At 60.7% G+C, this 3,974-nt stretch overlaps 1 protein-coding gene across 1 annotated transcript in view; it reads left to right on the forward strand.

The window, feature by feature from the left end:
• Positions 1-2,885: 2,885 nt before the first annotated feature.
• Positions 2,886-3,974, forward strand: part of LOC130587476 (phosphatidylinositol 4-phosphate 3-kinase C2 domain-containing subunit beta-like) — a 7,911-nt gene continuing 6,822 nt past the window's right edge. The window contains exon 1 of the mRNA XM_057388453.1: positions 2,886-3,160. The gene's annotated coding sequence lies outside the window, so the exon portion shown is untranslated. The remainder of the gene's footprint in view (positions 3,161-3,974) is intronic.

A 3,974-nucleotide genomic window follows, 5' to 3' on the forward strand; every position in this document is an offset into this window, starting at 1 on the left:
CTTCCTCCTCGCACCCCGGGGTAATCCCTGCCCTCCTTCCCGCATCCCGGCACGATCCCTGCCCTCTCCACATCCCCGAGTGATCCCTGTCCTCCCTCCCCGCATCCCAGGATGACTCTCCGGGGTGATCCCTGTCCTTCCTCCTGACACCCTGGGATGATGATCCCCGCCCTCCCCTCATCCCGGGGTAATCCCTGCCCTCTTTCTCTGCATCCCGGCGCGATTCTCGACCTCTCCGCATTCCGGGGTAATCCCTGCCCTCTTTCCCCACATCCCGGGGTGATCCCCGCCCTCCCCGCATCCCTGGATGATTCCTGCCCTTCCTCCCCTCATCCCGGGGTAATCCCTGCCCTTCATCCCCTCATCCCGGCGCGATTCTCGCCCTCCCCTCATCCCGGGGTAATCCCCGTCCTTCCTCCTCGCATCCCGGCGCGATTCTAGCTCTCTCCGCATCCCGGGATAATCCCTGCCCTTCCTCCCCTCATCCCGGCGCGATTCTCGCCCTCTCCGCATCCCGGGGTGATCCCTGTCCTTCCTCCTGACACCCTGGGATGATGATCCCCGCCCTCCCCACATCCCGGGATAATCCCTGCCCTCCCCGCATCCCTGGATGATTCCTGCCTTCTCCGCATCCCGGGGTAATCCCTGCCCTCTTTCCCCGCACCCCGGGGTGATACCCGCCCTCCCCGCATCCCTGGATGATTCCTGCTCTCCTTTTCCGCATCCCGGGGTAATCCCTGCCCTTCCTCCCCTCATCCCGGCGCGATTCTCGCCCTCCCCGCATCCCAGGGCGATCCCTGTCCTTCCTCCTGGCATCCTGGAATGATGCTCCGCGCCCTCCCCTCATCCCAGGGTAATCCCTGTCCTCCCCGCATCCCTGGATGATTCCTGCCCTCCTTCCCCACATCCCGGCCCTTTCCCCGCCCTCCCCGCATCCCTCCGCGTCGCCTGCGGGCGCATCTGGCTCGGGGAGAAGGAGCCCCATGGCAACGGGGAAGGGTCTGGAGCGTTTTCCATGGATACGGCAGCGGGAGCGTCCCCCGGGGCCGCCGGGCTCGGGGCGGCGGGAGCGGGGACCCAGCTCCGGGGCGGTTTTTGGGGTGATTCTGCAGCGTTTTGGGGGCGTTTTTGGTGCTTTTTGCGGGCATTTTTGAGGCATTTTGGGGGCATTTTGTGAGCAGCGTTTTTGGGGTGTTTGGGGGTATTTTTGATCCTTTTTGGTGCGTTTTAGGGGTATTTTAGGAGCAGTTTTTTGGCATTTTGGGGATGTTTTGGGGGCGTTTTTGGCCCTTTTTAGTGCATTTTAGGGGTATTTTGGAAGCAGTTTTGGGGCATTTTGGGGATGTTTTCGGGGGCCAATTTGGGGGCATTTTTGGGGCGGTTTTGGGGTATTTTTGGCGCTTTTTGGTGCGTTTTAGGGATATTTTGGGAGCAGTTCTGGGGCATTTTTGTTGACTTTTTAGGGGCGTTCGGGGGCGGTTTTGGGGTGTTTTGGAGCTGCAGCCGGTGCCGGGTGGGTGGCAGGGAGGAAGCTGAGATTTGCATGGCAGACGGGTGGTGGCACCGGGGACAGCGCAACGCCACCGCCGGTGTCCCCCGGGAGGGGCCCTGGGTGGGGGTGAGAAACCCCAAAATTCCGGCTGGGGGTGGGACACGGGGACAGGGGACAGGAGGTGGCTTCGGTGTCGGGGTGGGGGAACCTGGAGCTGCCTGGGGACACCATGGGGTGACTTTGGGGGGTTGTTAATGGGGTTGGGAGTGGGCGTGTCACAACCCTCTGTCCCACCTTGGTCCCCTTGTCCCCTTCGTTGTCCCCATCAGGGTCTGGGCTCGAAGAGGTGCCACCCCTCCCTTGTCCCCTCCATTGTCCCCAGCTCCAGAAGGTGCCACTCCACCAGGGTCCCCTTGTCCCCTCCACTGTCCCCATCATGGATTCAGCTCCAGGAGGTGCCACCTCCCTCTTGTCCCCTTCATTGTCCCCATCAGGAACTGGGATCCAGGAGGTGCCACCCCACCAGGGTCCTCCTGTCCCCTCCATTGTCCCCAGGGCAGATTTGGCTCCAGGAGGTGCCACCTGTCTCTTGTCCCCTCTCTTGTCCCCCTCATGGATTCAGTTCCAGAAGGTGCCAGCCCACCCTTGTCCCCTTCATTGGTACCAGGAGGTGCCACCCCAGCCTTGTCCCCTCCAATGTCCCCATCATGGATTCAGCTCCAGAAGGTGCCACCCCCATTTGCCCCACCCTGGTCCCCTTGTCCTCTCCATTGTCCCCAGCTCCAGAAGGTGCCACCCCACCCTTTGACCTCTTGTCCCCTTCATTGCAGTAGGAGGTGCCACCCCTCTCTTGTCCCCTCCATTGTCCCCAGGGCAGATTTGGCTCCAGCAGGTGCCACCCCCATTTACCCCACCCTTGTCCCTTTTTCCCCTTCATTGGCTCCAGAAGGTGCCACCCCACCCTTGTCCTCTTGTCCCCTTCATTGGCACTAGGAGGTGCCACCCCTCCCTTGTCCCCTCCCTTGTCCCCTCCCTTGTCTCCAGGGCACATTTGGCTCCAGGAGGTGCCACCCCACCCTTGTCCCCTTGTCCCCTTGAATGGCTCCAGGAGGTGCCACCCTTCCTTTGTCCCCTCCATTGTCCCCAACTCCAGGAGGTGCCACCCCTCCCTTGTCCCCAGGGCACATTTGGCTCCAGGAGGTGCCACCTCTCCCTTGTCCTCTCCATTGTCCCCAGCTCCAGGAGGTGCCACCCCACCCTTGTCCCCTTGTCCCTTTCATTGGCACCAGAAGGTGCCACCCCTCCCTTGTCCCTTCCATTGTCCCCAGCTCCAGAAGGTGCCACCCCACCCTTGTCCCCTTCATTGGCACCAGGAGGTGCCACCCCTCCCTTGTCCCCTCCACTGTCCCCATCACAGACTCGGTTCCTCCAGCTGTTCACTCCCTTTCAGCTGCCCCCGCCTGAGTTTTTTGGGATTTTCTCRCTCACCCCAAACCCTTCCAGGGCAGGATTTCCTCCCCAGGAGGGTGGAAATCCGCGGAAAGCGCTGGAAGCGCCTCTGGCACAGTCCAGCCCCACATCCTGCCTGCTCTGGAGAGCAGAGAGCTCGCACCGAGCTATTAATAGGAAAAAAATCAGCTGGAAAGGCAGGAAACTGCTCCAAAACAGGTCAGAAACAGGGCTGGATCATGGAAAATGAGGATGAAATCCCGAAAAATCCCAGTGGCAGCTCCTGGTGTGGGGATTTGGATCCAAAACTYCTCGGGAAAAACAGGAGTGCAACCCCTGCGGGGTTTTGGGGTTCAGGTTTTTGTCCGAGAAAAGGGGGTGCCTGGAAAAGTCTGCTGGGGTGGGATTTGGGGGAAATCCGGGAGTTWTTTGCTTCCAGAGGGTTGGATTTGCTGGATTTGGGGTTTTAATGAGGGCCTCGTTAAAGTTCTCGTTAAGGTCCTCATTAATCCCCCCCTTCCGGAGCAGGGAGCTCTGGCTGAGGCCTTGCAGGGCAATTTTGGGGCTTTTCCAAGGGATTTCCCAAATCCTTGGTCCTTCCATGGCACCGGCTCTGAAGGGAAGGGGCTGAGCCACCTGCCCGAGGTGTCCCCAACCCCGGTGACATCCCCTGGTGGCGGGGAAACGCCTCAGCTTTTGGCTCCTCGGGGTTGAACTTACCATCCCCACCCCATTCCCACCCTATCCCCACCCCAATTCTGCCCCAATTCTGCTCCATCCCCGCTCAATTCCCATCCCATTCGCACCCCATTTCCTCTCTGTCCCATCCCTATTCCTGCTCCATTCCCACTCCATTTCCACCCAATTCCTGCCCCATTCCCCCATTCCCACCCCAATCCCATCCCATTCCCACCGCAATCCCATCCCATTCCCGCCCCATTCCTGCCTCATTCCTGCCCCCTTCCCGCTCCACTTCTGCCCTATTTCCACCCCATTTCTGCCCCATTCCTGTCCCATCCTCACCCCATTCCCA

The sequence above is a fragment of the Malurus melanocephalus genome, unplaced genomic scaffold (genome assembly GCF_030028575.1).
Source record: "Malurus melanocephalus ecotype Western Australia unplaced genomic scaffold, MMel_1.1 scaffold_1951, whole genome shotgun sequence".
Lineage (NCBI taxonomy): Eukaryota > Metazoa > Chordata > Aves > Passeriformes > Maluridae > Malurus > Malurus melanocephalus.